This window comes from Budorcas taxicolor, chromosome 7 (genome assembly GCF_023091745.1).
Source record: "Budorcas taxicolor isolate Tak-1 chromosome 7, Takin1.1, whole genome shotgun sequence".
In the NCBI taxonomy this organism is placed as follows: Eukaryota; Metazoa; Chordata; class Mammalia; order Artiodactyla; family Bovidae; genus Budorcas; species Budorcas taxicolor.
Genome location: NC_068916.1, coordinates 5,798,658 through 5,815,497, shown reverse-complemented (window position 1 = coordinate 5,815,497; position 16,840 = coordinate 5,798,658). Strand labels below are relative to the sequence as shown.

The 16,840-nt window shown below is 47.9% G+C and overlaps 1 protein-coding gene across 4 annotated transcripts in view; it reads left to right on the top strand.

Annotated features, from left to right (window-relative positions):
* GATAD2A (GATA zinc finger domain containing 2A) overlaps window positions 1-16,840 on the top strand; it is a 96,970-nt gene that overhangs the window by 3,284 nt on the left and 76,846 nt on the right. For 3 of the 4 annotated variants that reach the window (XM_052643459.1, XM_052643458.1, XM_052643456.1), the window contains exon 1: window positions 11,092-11,191. The exons of the other annotated variant lie outside the window; for it this stretch is intronic. The gene's annotated coding sequence lies outside the window, so the exon portion shown is untranslated. Of the gene's footprint in view, window positions 1-11,091; window positions 11,192-16,840 lie in introns of those variants that run through there. 4 annotated transcript variants of the gene reach the window in all.

Sequence of the window (16,840 nt, the reverse complement as noted above, 5' to 3'; positions counted from 1 at the left end):
AAAGTGACCCATATAGGATCCTAGGCCCGATTTTGGGACTGCTTGACTGAAGGATATGCAACCTGATAAGTGATCTCTTCTTATATTAGAACCTTGGAAGATGAACCATTCTTTTTGGGTAATGGATCAGATTTGGGGACAGACGACTGCAAACATGATGTACAAAGGCATTTGTTGCCACACAATAATAGTACATTGAGTGTGTAGCATAGTGCCCATGAGATCAGAATTCACCTTGAGGTCCCAAATATCCAGAGAACTGTGGAGATGCTAACTCAGCCTCTGCAGATGGGGACTGGAATGAATGGGCAGGACACTTGTTTTCTTCTTAGTAATTAGTGGAAGCCTTAAAATTGGGCCTGATGAGTTGGGCTCAGCCTTTTTTACTTATTCATGTGGGGACAGATGGCACTTGTCCCTGATAGCTACAACCTGGGTTGCCGGGGAATAGTGAGTGAGAAATCTGAGCTAGGCCTCCACTGCATTGCCCCCAAGTTAGAAGAAAAGGGTTCCCTCCAAAAAATATCTCCTCGCCCTTCCTCTGCCCTCCACTCCCCCCTCCCTCTCTCTTTCATACACACACAGTGAATTTAACTGTTGAAGCTAAGAAATACCTGCCAATCTTAAATTTCTCTAAATTCTCTTAAGGACATTTATTCCATCATATGGGAAAGGAGCAAAGTTTATTATTTTTAAAATATAAAACACAAGGTTAAGAACTTTAAAGGGATTATTATCCCTTCTGAAATTATGTCTCTTATGTACCACAGACTTCACTTTGGTGGATGGTGGCGCCACCATCTCATCTCTTTTATCTAACAGGAAGTTTTTTAAACCTTTTTTTTTTTTTTTTTTGAATTGAAAGATCCTTACAGCAATAAAAACCCTTGGATAGTTAGAAATGATATTGATCTAGGTACATTTATTAGATGTAATGTAACGTGGTTATCCGTTGGTAGGCTGCTCTAAAAGGCATGTGGGTCCCAACACTGCCCAGCTTCTAACTCTGGACGATAAACTGTTGATTTATATAACTGAAATAGCTGGGGAAGTCAGGGTTTCCTTCCTGTTGGAGACAGCACTGGGGGCATTAAATCCCTGAGGGATTTTGATGATAAGAAAGAAGCTGACCTCTTTCGAAATTGGGAAGTAACTACTCTGTGGAGTTGTTCCATTCAAATGAATGGATGTTATTTTGAATTTCTAGTTTTAAGTTTGACATTATCCTCTCCGCAGACTGTCTGCCTTTGTCTATATGGATGTGTTGCTTGGATATGAATTTATCCCTCCAAACTGGCATATAAGGGACGTTTGAACACTCAAGTAAGGGCTTAATTTGCTACGAGTTTTCCTGTGTGGCCCTAAGGTAGCGTTTTTGTTTTTTAATGTAACTTAAATTGGATTGGAAAATAGAAAGTGTTAGAACTCCTGGCTCATATAACTTCCTATGCCAGCAAATAATTCAGCAATAAGTGGGCGCCAGCGATGCACCAGGCACACTGTGCTGGGTGCTGGAAGTCTGGCAGTGAGCTGGCTAGAGAGGTGCAGTCAGGCCTCTCGGACCTTACGTCCCTGTCACAGACAAATAAACAAATGAATGAAAGAATATCTTAGGGCTTCTCTGAGACCATCCCTGGATGTTGAGATTTTGGGGTAGAGTTTCTTGAAGGTTTGGAAATGAAACCTTACTACCCTTCTAATTTCCTCACTGGACTCTTGTTTTCTGTTTCCTCCCTCTGAAAGGAGGCAGAAATTATGGTGTTTTCCCAGTTGATTGTTGGCTTTTGGCACTAGTTGATCCAGGATGACTGGGGCTATAGTCTTGGAGAAACAAAAGAGATTCTGGAATGGTTATTTCCTAGAGCATTTTCAGCTTTGCTTCTCCTGAAGCTGGTGGCAGTGTGTTTTTGGAATCCCGTGGTATTTCTTCATGGCAGTGCCTATTATGCAAAGAGATGCATGCATGCATGCTAAGTTGCTTCAGTCGTGTCCAACTCTGTGCGACCCTATGGACTGTAGTCCACCAGGCTCTTCTGTCCGTGGGATTCTCCAGGCAAGAATACTGGAGTGGGCAGCAGTGCCCTTCTCCAGGGGATCTTCCCGAACCAGGGACTGAACCCGTGTCTCTTCTCTCTCCTGCATTGGCAGGGGTGTTCTTTATCACTAGTGCCACTTGGGAAGCCCAGATATGCAAAGAGATACACAACTCTAAATGTCCTCTTGCCTCATTTGGAATCTCTTAAAAAAAAATCAGACAAGGGTAGTACTTGGCTGTTGTTTATGGCAATGGAAAGGTGAGATTTCGAAGAGCTAAGTTGCTTTATCTTGTATTAGTATTCTTGGCGCAGAGTTCCCTCTGCCCTATGGTTCCTTCTTATACTGGGACTTGGGAAGCACTAGTTTGATTTTCCTGTGTTGTGGTCCAGATTTTATGTTAGTCCATGTAGATCATTCATGTGACAGGTGTTTTTCTTAAGTAAGTGTATTTGTGAGAGGTGGAGCCAGAGAGCAGGGGTGAATACTCGTTCAGGGCCCAGGTTCCAGGGGAGAAGGAGCATATTACAAGGAGTTCCTGGTAGTCTTCTTTTCCTTTCTCTGCACCCAAGTACTGACTCCTGAGGTAAAGAGGAAAGCCGAGGCCGGAAATGGGCGTGGACAAGTATTGCAACTGTGCACGTGATCAGACTCCCACCTCTGGGCTCTGCTGCCCTTGGGAAGTGGATGCTTGTTCTCTCTTCACTTCCTGTTCCCCGCCCTCCAGGCTACATTCTTAGGCTCCCGTGTGAGCATAGAAAACATGTTAGGCTCTCACTTTTTGCTCAGTAAGCCGCTGTCAGAGCTGGGAGCTAGTGGACCTACACTTAGCAGGGCTGGGGGCCCAGCACATGTACCCACAGATTCAGGACTGTCTGGCTGGGTGGTTAACAGGACAGTTTCCTGTTGCATTATCACAGGGTTCCCTGCAGTAGCTTGCCTGCAAAAGGCTGCTCTGGAGATGTGTATAGAACTTACGGAAGCAGACAGTAGATAGATCCTTCTGCAAGAGTGTGTTCTTGGATAACTGTTCACTGTTATTTGTCTTTACTGCTTGGTTAAAAGTGCCATGGGAGGCCCTGTGTGCAATAGAAACTTTAGAGCCAGAAAACCAGATTCTGCCACTTGCTGGCTCTGTGCCCTTAGGAAAGTGGCCTAACATTGGAGCCTCAGTCTCTTCATTTGCTGGTGGGGATGGTAAGCACGAAGCAAGCAGCCAGACTGTTGTAGGTGCCTAGTAAAGGTAGCTTCCTAGGTGGCTCAGTGGTAAAGAATCCGCCTGCTAATAAAGGCGATCCCCTGGAGGAGGAAATGGCAACCCACTGCAGTATTGTTGCCTGGGAAATCTCATGGACAGAGGAGCCTGGCAGGCTACAGTCCATGGGGTTGCAAAGAGTCGAACACGACTTAGCAACTAAACAACAGTAAAGGTAATTGTTATAGAATCATATCAAGGCTGGCTGTTCCTCTTGAGGTTGGCACCCGATGGCTACCAGTGGCAGTTAATACTGCCCAAGAGCAAACCAGTCCATGTTGGGCCACAGGCTGCTGTTCACGACTGAGGGCCAGTGACCTGGAGCTGCAGTTCTCGTTTTTTTGGCACCAGGGACTGGTTTCACGGAGGACAGTTGTACCACGAACCGGAGGGAAGGAGGATGGTTCTGGGATGATTCCAGCACATTACATTCATTGTGCACTTTATTTCTGTTGGTACATCAGCTCCACCTCAGATCATCAGGCATTCCCAGAGGCTGGGGACCCCTGATCTGGAGGTTCCTGGATTGGCTGACTTTTCCCAATGGGTTCCCTTAGTTCACTGTAGCCCTATACGGCCCCTGCTGCTGCCACCACCACTGCACCACCCTGGTATACCCTATGGACTTGCCGTGCCTTCTGAAGCATGACAGGGTAGGGTGACTAGGAAAAAGGCTCAAACTTACACACTGTGTGCCTGCGGTATGTTACAGCAAAAACCTTACCTTCAAGTGTGATGGGAGTGCTCATTCAACTTGTTAAGGGTTAGGCGCCTGGCTGGATACAGTGGCCCTCATGTGCCGCTAGGAAGAGAGAGGTTCATGAACTGGAGAGTGCAGCGAAATGCCGCAGCTGGAATGTGGAAGGAGGATGGATTGGGGAGCCTGTGAGGGAAGGGGAATTGGGGAGAGCTACTCTTCAGGTGACTGGGCATTCAGGAGAGGAGCGGCATGGGCATCATCGGGGACCTGGATGTGAAACAGTCTGGTGGCTTCTCTCGACCTGAGGTGGCTATGCTCACTTAAAAATCAGTGTTTGAATGGAGCGCCTTTGGCAAGAAAAGCTCAGTTACCTTCAAAAGTAGAGAAAAATGTGTCATAGTAGGATTCAAGATTGAACTATCAAGCTGTATTTAAATTGACCTCTGACTAAGTATTTTCAATCATAAACCAGTGGTGGCTAGTGAAATCAGACTGTGCAGACGCTCTTTGTAATAGTATGCAGTCTACATGGGGGACAGAGAATGGGGGCTGCTTCTGATTGTTTTTTAATATTTATGTGTTTCAGCTGCGCTGAGTGTTAGCTGCAGCACGCAGGAGCTTTAGTTGTGGCATGTGGAATCGAGTGCCCTGACCAGGAATAGAACCTGGGCTCCCTGCGCTGGGAGCGCAGTCTTAGCCACTGGACCACCAGGGAAGTCTCTGCTTTTGAATTTTTTCTTTCCTTTGGGAATTGTCATTTTAAAAATTTTTAAACAAATTGTATTGATTTAGTTCTGACTGTGCTGGGTCAGAAACTGCCGCGCAGACGTTCCTCTAGTTGCAGGGAGTGGCGGCTGTGCTCAAGTCGCAGCGCTCTGGCTTCTCACCGCGGAAGGCGGCTTCTAGGCCCGCGGGCTCCAGTGTCGCAGCATTTGTCCCAGTGGTTGCAGCTCCCGGGCTCTAGAGTGTGGGCTCAATAGTCAGTGCTCCGGGTTAGTTGCTCTGTGGCTTGTGGGATCTTCCTGAGTCAGGGATCGAACCTGTGTCCCCTGCATTGACAAGTGGATTCTCTACCACTGAGCCACTAGGGAAGCCCTAAGCTGGTCTAAAATTCTTAACATGCAGAACAAGTTTTTCACTTGCATGACATTTTCAAGGTTTAGGCTTTATATGTATAAAGGTTTCAAGTTTGTATTTATCCTCTTAAAGTATCTATACTGAAGGTTGATTTTTTTAAAATTTATTTTTTTTATTGAAGGATAATTGCTTTATAGGATTTTGTTGTTTTCTGTCAAACCTCAACATGAATCAGCCATAGGTATACATCTGTCCCCTTCCTTTTGAACCTCCCTCCCATCTCCCTCCCCATCTCACTCCTCTAGGTTGATACAGAGCCCCTGTTTGAGTTTCCTGAACCATACAGCAAATTCCCATTGTCTATCTATTTTACATATGGTGAAGGTTTATTTTTGACCCAAATTTGAAGAAAAGATTTTACTGCTCTCAGACCAGGAGTTGGTGAAATAGTAGGCCTGCCTAGGTTAGCATGGAATAGGGCAAGCTGTGAGGGAGAAAACTAGAAAGACCCACCTCATATATTTTCTATAGTAAAATGCTGGGCACCAGTGGAGGTGGCAAGTACTCATCCTATTAGGAAAACTTTCGGAGGAATGTTTTCCTCCTTCCTATGTCAACTTGGAAGATCAGCCATTTAACAACTGAGAGAGGGAGGTATGAACTGGATAGCAAGGTTTTAAAATATGTTTTTCTTCATGTCTAAACCAAGGATGTTTATTAGCAAATGAACGATGTGACTAACACTTTCTTTGTTAAGCGGGTTTGAATAGATTTATTTCTAGACTTAAGACTGTCATATAGCACTTTTTTTTTTTCCTGGTCGTCTTCTGATTTTTTTTCCCTTTTAATTCTTTAATTCATAGAAAACATGGTTCACTGACTAACTTTTCAAAGACTTAAAATAGATCTAAATTAGGTGTGCTTTTTTTTTTTTGTCAGCCATGTATAGACACAAAAGAGATACTCCTTGCCAACTGGTGACACATGCAGATGAAGACGGAGTGGGAGATACACTTCTGGTTCCGGTTCACAGTAATACTTCTTAGCAGTTTGTATTTAACCCTTTAGGGAGGCGTTTGTGCTCAGAACCCTGTAATAGAGGGATATCATCAGGGTCACAGAGACTAACTCCGTGTTGCATTGACACTAAGTGTTCAGAGTCGTGGTTAGAAAGGATACTTAACACATGTTGACAAGGTGGCTCATCTCCAGAGAGCTGCACTTCAGAGAGCTTTCCTGGGATGAGGCAAACAGGAGTTGCTATCTCCCACAAACTCCAAGTCTAGTGTAAAGGTGTTGTGATTGTTTTTAAACAGTGACATTTGTTGTAGCAGCTGTAATGTGCTGGGAGTATAGTATTTTCTTAAAGTACATCCTCTTTTAACTCTTTTCTGGTCCTTGAAAGACGTACCAAAAATATCAAAGTACTAGGGAAATGAAATTCACATGGAAACGAATCTTTTCCATTCCCAACCCAATTGCTTTGTATTCTCACCATCTGAATATGAATTTGGGGTGAAATAAGAAACTTAAAAATAATCCTCTTAGAGACTGTGGTTATATTGTCTCCAAACTCAATGAAAATAGTTTTAGACTTCAGAGTACTAAAAATGCAAAGTGTGGAAAGCAATCAGTGCTCTCTTTCTTTCTTTTTAAATAATCTTTTTTAAATTTGATGCTCACATTTCTATTTATGTGTGTATTAATTTTCGGCTGCACTGGGTCTTTGTTGCTGCATGCGGGCTTTCTCTAGTTGCGTGGAGCTAAACGCTTCTCTAGTTGCGTCGCATTGGCTTCTCCTTGTGGTGGCTTTTCTTGTTGCAAAGCCCAGGTTCTAGGGTTTGTGGGCCTCTGTAGTTGTGGTGCACAGGATTAGTTGCCCCTCAGCATGTGGAATCATCCTGGACCAGGGATAGAACCCATGTCCCCTGCACTGGCAGGTAGATTCTTAACCACTGGGCACCAGGGAAGTCTAGTGTTCTTTGTCATAAGGGTACCTTTTTAAAAAAATATATTTATTTTTTATTTGGCTGCACTGGGAGTTAGTTGCAGCATGCACAAACTTTAGTTGCAGCATGTGGGATCTAGTTCCTTGACCAGGGATCCAACCCGGGCCCCCTGCGTTGGGAGCTCAGAGTCTTAGCCATTGGACCACGAGGGAAGACCGCCTTTAAAAAAAACGTTGGCGAGCTTCTTAGAATACAAGTTGGAGCTTAGTATCACTGTTTGATTGCGGTAATCTAAAAATTGGTTAAAGTCTTCATAACTAGGCCTGCTTAGCTTGTGAATTTAAGCATTCTGAGAGAGAAAGCCAACTAGAAAGTTTAAAGGATAATGAATCCACCCCTTTTCAGCCCTTCCTGCGCCAAAGCCACTCCAGGAGTAGCCAGCTCTGGCCCCTTGCCTCTGCTATTCTCGGTGCCTAGGATGTCCATCCATTAAGAGCTGGCTCAAATGTCACATCCGCAGAGATTTCCCAAGGAGGGGAGCAGTCCTTTCCTGTGGGTCCTGTCTTTTCCTACGAATGCATTTTCTGCATTGAAATCATTCTGTGTCTTTCTGTGCCACCAGCCTGTGAACTTGTGGAGCTGGTGCCTCTGGGCTCCCCAGCTTACAAAATCCAGTTCTTATTTATCACATAAGACATCTTAAATTTTTGTCCACCAGAAACTTCAAAGAAATTTTCTGGTTAAAACCCAAAAAGTACAGTACCTTAAACATTCAGTAGGTGATGCTACTCCTTTTCAGTCAGTTTCACACTGCTTTGGAGCCTTTGACCAATTTCTGCTGTATAAACGAGGACACGAACATGGAATTTGGCCCAAATTTCTTTTCGTCAGTCCCTCTGTTGTACAGGAATTTAGCTCAGATGGTGTTTGGAAGTTTATCTAATAGTACATTAGAGAGATAATTAGAATATTTCTTCAGTGGTTAGGGTGGAAGGAGGCTTGGCTATTATTAGCAAGGATCTGAAGGATATGAAGTGAATTTGGCAGAAAATTTTGTTTAACGTAATAACAGAAGTGTTTTTATGTTAACTGGCATCTATAAGTAGAAGTGACTGCCTTGTTCTTAGGGCAGAGGGAAAAAACTTCGAGAGAAGCATAGCTCTAGCCCTACTTGCCTGTTAGTGTTTTCAGTTTTAGAATGGCATCTGAAGGTGATTGCAGCGTACTTCTTAATCACCAGCTGAACTGTTTGCTGTTAAGTCCAGTACTGTGGCACAAGGCCTCAAAGCCAAGCAGCATCAGCATTCACCCACCTGAGCATCTGGGACCCCAAACAGGTCTGGATTCACCATCACTTTTTCTGTCTACACACTTGGTCCTCTCTTCCTATCACAAAATAAACCATTTCACCCTTTGCCGGCCAGAGAAGTTGGCACTATTCTTCGGAGGACCACCTGTCACCAGTTCCCATCTCAGTCCATGCGGCCATGTCATTACTGCGTCACAGCTGATGCCTTCCTCTTTAAAACAGGATGGTTGTCACCTGGGTGATTTACGCAGGGTTTGCTCAGATTCTGGGATCCCTATGTCAGGCTCAAGCCTTGGATCTCCCACCTGACCACACTTTGCTGTGTCTGTGTTTAATCAAGTAGGATTAATCACGACCCAGTTGAGGAGCATTGAGGTAATATTTTGCTTGTATTGCTTTAATATACATCATCTGATTAATTGTTGAGTAAAGCAGTTCTCAAGATACAGAGCTGCCAAATTAGAGTGAAAATCATATTTGCTTTAAACTACCTTTGCCTCTGGGATCAGGGATTTTTCTGCATTCCTTTACCCAGTTACCTGTTTGAGAATAAACTGTTTTTGTTTGGTTTTTGAATTTGAACATTTAAATTTCTTTGTAGCAAAGCAAATTGTTGACAAAACTGAGTCAGGCAAGGTGTCTGCTCAACAACTTGTATTTTGTATCATTTTTAGTTTGAGGAATGCCTCTCTTTTGGCCCTGGAGAGGTTGTACCAGATGTTGGCTTTAAGCCCTTGGAAGATTTTTTGGGTAGGGTTGCGGGTGGAATCAGCAACAAAAAGTTGCCAGTTAGGTATGGAACTCACAATTAATATGGGCTTTTTTGAACTTCTTATTGAGGTGGTGGGGGGGACATGGCAGAAAACTTTTTATTTGTAAAATTTACTCTACATTGTTTTTAAAGTTTGGGGTCAAGACCAGTCGTGGGTCAGAATTACATTGATTCTTTTTAAAAAAATGAAGTAGAAAAATATCACTACATTTCAAGTGGTAAAGGTATGTTTGGTGAAACTTTGTTTCACTTGATGAATATATATCAGGATGTGTTATCTAGGTGTCTCATCATGAATTATTTGTATTAATGCCATAAAAAGAGCTTCCCTGGTGGCTCAGAGGGTAAAGCGTCTGCCTGCAATGCAGGAGACCTGGGTTCGATCCCTGGGTCAGGAAGATCCCCTGGAGAAGGAAATGGCAACCCACTCCAGTATTCTTGCCTGGAGAATCCCATGGACAGAGAAGCCTGGTAGACTTACAGTCCATGGAATCACAGAGTTGACACGACTGAGCGACTTCACTTTCATAAAAAGAACTTGGGAAGGGCCTTTTTTGGTGATTCTTCAGAACTTCCTCTTGGCAGAGAATTCGAATTCTGGTTCTGGTCTGGTCTGATTTCTGGTAGGGCCGAGTTCCAGTCCTCCCTTCTCTGGAGGCCCAGGGAAAAGTCCCATAACGCCTGGGTATCTGTAGGTGGCAGGAGACGTCTGTAAGGCCACCCCTTTCACTGCCCCCCCCTTCCCGCCTCCTCCCCCTTCTTTCAACCTGGCTTCCTTTCCTCCCTTGAAATCTTTGATGTTAGTACTTGGATCTGAAGTTCTGTGTCTCTATAGGAGGTTTTCTGAGAGACTGTATTCTTGTATTTAAGGGCTTCCCTGGTGGTGCAGAGGTTAAAGCGTCTGCCTGCAATGTGGGAGACCTGGGTTCGATTCCTGGGTCAGGAAGATCCCCGGAGAAGGAAATGGCAACCCACTCCAGTATTCTTGCCTGGAGAATCCCATGGACGGAGGAGCTTGGTGGGCTACAGTCCACGGGTTGCAAAGAGTCGGACACGACTGAGCGACTTCACTTTCACTTTCAGAACTTAACCTTGATATTGAGAGCTTCTGGTAATACAAGATATTTTATTTTCTCTAGGAAAATTGTGTTTTGCCTTATGTAGTTGAATATCTCCAAAGCCCATCCTCTTGGGTTAGACTGTTTGCCGTGTTTCCTCCACATCACTGCAGAAGGAAGGGCGCAGATTTGTTTTCTTCGGAGGTTTCACCTTCTCCTCGAAGCACGGGGCAGATTGGGAGGTAACTGGAGAAGAGCAGTCATCTCTTAGGTGTTTTTAAGTGGGTGGGTCTGGCGCTTACTTTGTAGAACTCTCTTTACTGAGCTGGAGGAATTATGGTTTCGCCGATCCCCTGGAGGGGAACTTCTGTGTGTCGACCCCGCGGGGGTGGCATTCTAACCTCGGTTTTCAGAAGCAGTTGCTCGATGTCTCGCAGCCCAGTTGGAGCGAGGTCAGCAGTGAGCGCGCCATGAGTCAGCCCTGGGCGCGGCCCGCTCGGCTGGGCCGCGCGGGTGAGCTGGCGACGACCCTTCGGCGCTGCTACAGGAGCACGCCCGAGCCCTCGTGGGAAACCGGCGCACGGGGCAGGGCGTCCCGTGGAGGGCGGCCGGGAGGGGCGGTGCTTCCGGGGCGGTACCGGTGAGCTGACCCCGCCCACCACACCAGACCCCGCCCACCAACAGCCTGGCCCCGCCCAGCCGGGCGCGGGCGGGCGGCGTCGCCTTTAAGAGCTCCCCGGTGTTTTGGGGGCCGCGGGCCGGGCGCGCTGACCTGGTGCGCATGTCCCGGGCGGTGACGCCGGCGCCGGGCTCCATGTGTGCGGCCGAGGGGCGCATTATCTGGCCGGCGGCGCGGGCGGGCGGGCGGACCGGCGGAGCGAGCGCCGCGGGCCCGGGCGGCCCCACAGGCGGAGCGAGCGCGCGCGGCCCAGCGCCCCCAGCCCCTCGGCCGCCCGGCCCCGCAGGCGACCCCGACCCCGGCCCCGCGGCCCCTTGAATCCGCACACTGTCCTAGGGCCCGGCCGGCCCGCGGCCCGGTAAGTTCCGGACCAAACTTGGCGGGGGGCGGGGGCTGGGGTCATGGCCGGGGTCGCGTGAGGGAGACTGGAGCGGCAGGGGCGGTGTGGGCTGGGCAGGGTCGGAAGGTCTGGGGGCTGTGAGGGACCCCGATGCGAGCGTGGAAAAGTAAGAGCGAGCGAGTTCTACTCCTTGTATTCCGGGAGCGTCTTCCTTGCGCTGCCCCGGAAAGTTCCGCGGTCCGACGCCGCCCGGGCACGTGGGGGCCGGGCCGGGCGGGGGTCCCAGAAAGTCGCGGCGTCGCCCCTCTTCCTCTTGCGCTTCCTCTGGAGGTCAGAGTCGGGGCCAGGTCGTGAGGTGCAGCTTCCGAGCGGCCGGGACGGGCATGGGGGCAGTGGCACGTGGGCGCGCGGGGCGGGGGTCCCGGGCGGGAGACGAGGGTCGCGGGCAGGCCGGGCCGCGGCGCTGAACCCCGCGGCGACGGCGACGGCGGCTGCGGATCCCGTGTCAGAATAAGAGTCCCCGCGCGCCCACGCCTGCAGGGCTGGCCCTCCCCCCGGCTCGCGCCCTTCCTGCCTGACCCCCGGGAGCCACGGGACCCTTCCCCCTCTCTGGATTCCTGCCTTACTCAGGGCCTTATACTTTAAATTTGCCTCTCCATCTAGGCGTTGGCTGGATTGATATCTTTTTTCCCACCTGGAAAGGGTTGGCATCAGTGACTAGACAGCAGCAGCTGGCCTTTTAAAGGGATTATTGCCAAGAATCGGAATTGATCACTTCAACAAGGAAAGGCTTATGGGCAGGGCCCTAGCCTAGAGCGTGACTGACACTTGGTGTGTATGTAAACACTGGGGCCCAGAAATGAATGGGGACCCCCCCCTTAGGCACCGAATGACTTGGGAAACCTGCGTGCACGTCTCCCCCTTGCCCTGGGAATTTAATTTTGTATGTTTGACTTTACCTCTTTACGTGTGTGGTTCATCCTTATCTTTAGAGCTTCCGGTTCTTTAGATCAAAGTCCGAGTGAGTCACTTGAGCCTTTAATTTTTTCTCTTCCTTCCCCTTTTACTTCTTTCAGTTTTCTCGGAGTACATAGTACTGGTTAAGTCTGGTTCTTGTGTGTCCATTTTACATAGTGACACCTTCTGGCCGCGGTAGCACAGAGAAACTGAGGGACAGGCAGCCTTCTGTGCAGTTGCTTCAGTCTTGGACCTACTGTCCTGTTGAAACTCTTTTTCTTCTGATAGTGGTTACAAGTTTTCTTTGAAGTTCAGTTCAATTCAGTCACTCAGTGATGTCCAACTCTTTCCGACCCCGTGGACTGCAACACGCCAGGCTTCTTTGTCCATCACCAACTCCCGGAGCTTGCTCAAATTCATGGCCTCTAAGTTGGTGATGCCATTGAACCATCTTATCCTCTGTCGTCCCCTTCTCCTCCTGCCTTCAATCTTACGTGAAATGTTCGCTGGCACCAGAGTGCTGGTAGCTTGTTAGACCTGACAGCAAGCTGTGGAGGAAAGACCAAACTGGCCCCAATTTGAGTGCCCACTGTATGCTAAGCTCAGTTCACAGACATATTATTTCAGTGCCACTAATACTCCGATTTGGGAAGGGAGAGTATAGTCCTCATATTACAGGTGAGATAACTGGAGGCCAGGACTTCTTGAGGCCAGGCTGCTTGCCCAAGACTGCTGAGTAGTGTAGAGCTGGGCTTGCGCCTGCCCTGTGGGGCACCGGAGCCCAGGAATGCTCCGGTTTGCAAGCTGTGTATGAGGATTTTCTGGGAGCTCCCACAACACAAAGCCATGTACTTGTCCAAGCTCCAGTACACCTCTGCTTGGAGTTGGGGGGTGATCTGGTAACTCCGTCTCTAGCCCTGCTTTGTCCTTGGAGAGCAGAGTTACCAGGTGGCTTTTAAGAACCACGCCCCAGAGTCACCCCGTGGCTTCGCTCCTATAGCCCGTATCCCCCTCTCAGGGAGGGCAGGTTAGACTGGGGGCTTGAGAGTGCTCTGCTAGCCCCTCTCCTCGCCAACTCCCCCACCCTTCAGCTTTCACCCCCCTGCTGCCCCTAAAATTCTGAGGCTGCTTTTTGGCGAGGATTGCCTGTCATCTTGGATGTGGTGTAGAGAATGGGATTAATGTATTAATGATTTGGATGCATTGTTATTTCCATTCAGATGACATCATTTTTTTTTTAATGTCAAGTCATCTCTATTAATGCAGTATCATTTGGCAGATCCTACAATCTTATATTTTGATAGAGAGGAAAGAAATAATGCTGCTCTTGGTAGAAAAAAATCCTGGAAGAATTTGTAGCAAGATGTCAACAAAATCTTTGGGTTAGGATTAGCAGTAGTTTTTTGTTTTTATAAACTTTTTGGTGTCTGTATTTTACAAATTTTTTTTTAAGAACACTTTTAAATTTAAGTATTGAATGATAAAGCATTTAAAAGACTCCAGTTCTCAACTCTTGTAAGTTCTTCTCACTTGTTTTGCATCACTTATTTTGTGACTTTGTGGCATTGCAAGTAGTGATTTCTCTATTGATTTATTCAATAAATATCAGAGTGCACACTGTGCCTCCGGCACTGTGCTAGGAATCCCTGCTCAGTGGAGTTTACTGTGAGATTAATGGGAGAGCAGTTGTAACTGATCTCATAAACTTGAGGAAACTTAACATGGGCCAAGGATAGAAGGATGCTCTGAACTGGTAAGCAGGACTCGAGGGGGCCTTCCTTCGTCTGGGATCAGAGGACATGTAGGAGCTAAATAAGTGGAAAAGGGAGAGCATTTCTGGCAGAGAGAGTGTTTGGGATTGAAGGAAGATCAGTGTGGTTGGGGCAGAGAGAGACAAATGGGCAGGTTCCAGGGCTGAGGGGGTCCGGCATTTGCCATAAGAGCAGCGGGACCCAGCTGAAGAGGGCAAGGCAGGGGCCAGTGTGATGAGGGCACATTGAAGCTCACAGCTAGACCTCCTTGGGCCTGAGATGGCAGAGGACTAGAAGATGCACCTGAAGGACGCGAGTGGGAGAGTAGTGAAGCTGGTTCTGAAATGTTGGCATTTTCTGGTGTTCTGTTGGGAGAAAATAAAAAATGACCTGCAGAGCCTTGAATGTGTCAGTTTCCAAGACACAAAAGTGTAATACTCTTACCACTGAATCCAGTTAAGGACTGTCAGCGTGAGTGTGTTAACCTCTGAAAGCATGGGCAACTCAAATACTTGTCTCGAGAACTATCTGGACTTGGGGTGTTTCTGTGCCATCAAATGGAATGGACAAGACTGTTTTCCCTGGGCTTGTTTTTTCCCCCCAATAATTGAGATAATTTATGCTCATTGTAGAAAACTAGGAAGGTTATGAAACAGGGGAGTAGGTGAGGTCTTCATGCGCTGTCGTCCTGGGGTAATAGAGCATCGTTGGGATTTCCTTATAATAGTTGTCGGGTTGGGAAGTGCCGCCGAACCAGAAGAACGAGTTGGCAGTGTCATAGTTTGAGGCTTACAGAACTGTGCTGCCAGCTAAATGTGGTTGGTTGTTAGAATGGATGCTCTTGAGTTATATGAACTGTTTTAGGAGGTGAGTTAGTCAGTCTGGCTTCAGATTGCTATTTGTTCAGCTAATGAAACTTACTTCATGTGCCAACTGTGCAAAGCTACATCTTTGTCTTGAATTAGGAAGGCAGTGTGTTAAGAAGGTGGAGGTAAAAGGCAGGGGACCTGAAGAGGTGGCAGTGAGGTGGAAGGTGGTGAGACTGTGTTATTGGAAACAAGTAGCAGCTGGGGACGCATCTTGCAGACCTGTGGATTTTGGCAAACATGATGCAGGACTTTTTAGTCAAGAGGAATGTCAGACCACAGGCTTTTTGCCCCTCCCCTTGCTTTCTAGGCTGTATTTGCGACCTCTTTTCGTCTGATGAAAATGTAGGTTAGTCTTTTAGAAGACAAAGAAACTTACTGTAATTGAAAACCTGCAGGTCACCTTAGGAAGTGACTGGGAATCCTCTGGAACACTCCAGGGTATGTGAGAAAGGGTTCTTGCAACTTCAGTGCACTGCACCCACTTTCTCGCTCTCAGTCTTCACAGAGGTACCTGTTTCACAGGTGAGTTTGACAGGGATCTTGCTTTCCTGTTCTGATTCCCAGTTCTTGGATTCCTTATGTGAAAAGTCTGAAGATTTGATATGTGTCCGAGGAAATCTGAGGTAGAATGTGCTGGCTGGGATGGGCTGTACCTGAAAGGGGGCTCTCAACAAAATTGAGGCAGGAGTTTGGAGGGAAGATTTGGTGAGGTTGTAAACTTTGAGGCTGCTTGGCCTCAGGTCCAGCCATAGCTGAGGGTGGGTAGAGGCCAGAGGCAGAGTCGGAGGCGATGTGGGATTGGAAAGGAAGTCTTCACTTGAGGCTGAAGAATCCTTCAGCTATTCTTCCTGTGTCTCCATCTCTACACTTGACACTACTAGACCTGCCTTGATGGCCAGGTCTTTTGATTTGAACCTTCAGACCTAATTCACCCTAAACGAGGTAATGCCTTTGAGCGCAGTCTAGCACTGCTGGGTCACATGCTCATCCAGCTCCCTCTGGGGCCGGGGTGGGCGGGGTTCCGGGCAGCAGGTCCCTGTGGAGGTGTCCTGGGCCAGCCCTGGCGCTGCCTTAGGTTGGGTGTGAGCTCCACCCAGCCTCTTCGTAGTGACTTGACCTTGATGAGCCTCATCCTCTGTTTCCCATTTCTTCTTTTAAACATATTTGTTTTAATTAATTTACTTGGCTGTTCCAGGTGTTCGTTGTGGCCTGGCAATTCTTGGGGAACTCTTAGTTTCCTGACTAGGGATCAACCCCGGGGCCCCTGCGTTCAGAGTCTTAGCCACTGCGCCGCCAGGAAGGTTCCCCGTGTTTCATTTCTGAAAAGGAGGAAGTATTGTCTCCCATGATGACTGACTTGGAAGTGAGATAACACATGCAAAGGGGCCTAGTGCGGCACCTGGTGTGTGCCTGCTCACACACTCGGGGCCACTGAGTGTGCTGTTGTGGCTGGAATCGATGAGGCAGAGCCAAAAAGCTCCCTGTGCTGCTTCTCACGTGTGGAACACCTCCATGCTTGTGGGACACATGTCTGTCCGCCCCTGAGAACCGCAGCCTGTCCGCACATTTGAGATGGAAGAAGGTGAAGCACCTACAGAGGGTGATGCTTGTAGGGTCACCTTGCTGGGTTTTCTACATCTGGGACTGGGCCCCAGCCTTTCTAATCTCAGACCGAATGTTTCTTCGTCAGCCTTGGCACCTCCCTGGCAGTACAGAATGCCTGGGTTGGTGATGCCTCATCGGGGCAAAGGGGACACAGCCCCTCTTCCAGACCCTGGGCTTTCTGAACCTCACATTTTGATTTTCAGGGGGCTGCTCTTCCGTTTGTAAGATGTTCGCCAGGCAGATCCTCATGGGGTCCTGCCGTTGAGAACCAAGAGGGGCTTCTGTACTTCTGGCCTTATCACTGAGTGCCCTTTGGCCAGGGATTGGAAGTAGGTTGCTTGATGGTGCTTGCTGTGGCTAATGGGAAAGTTTGGGCCTGAACCCTGTCTTTCTTCTGAACTTAGGCTGCTTGGGAATCTGAAGATCTGACAACAACTTACCATTCTTCAGCTGTGGGCAGGTTGCCTGGCCACCTGGCCTCAGCT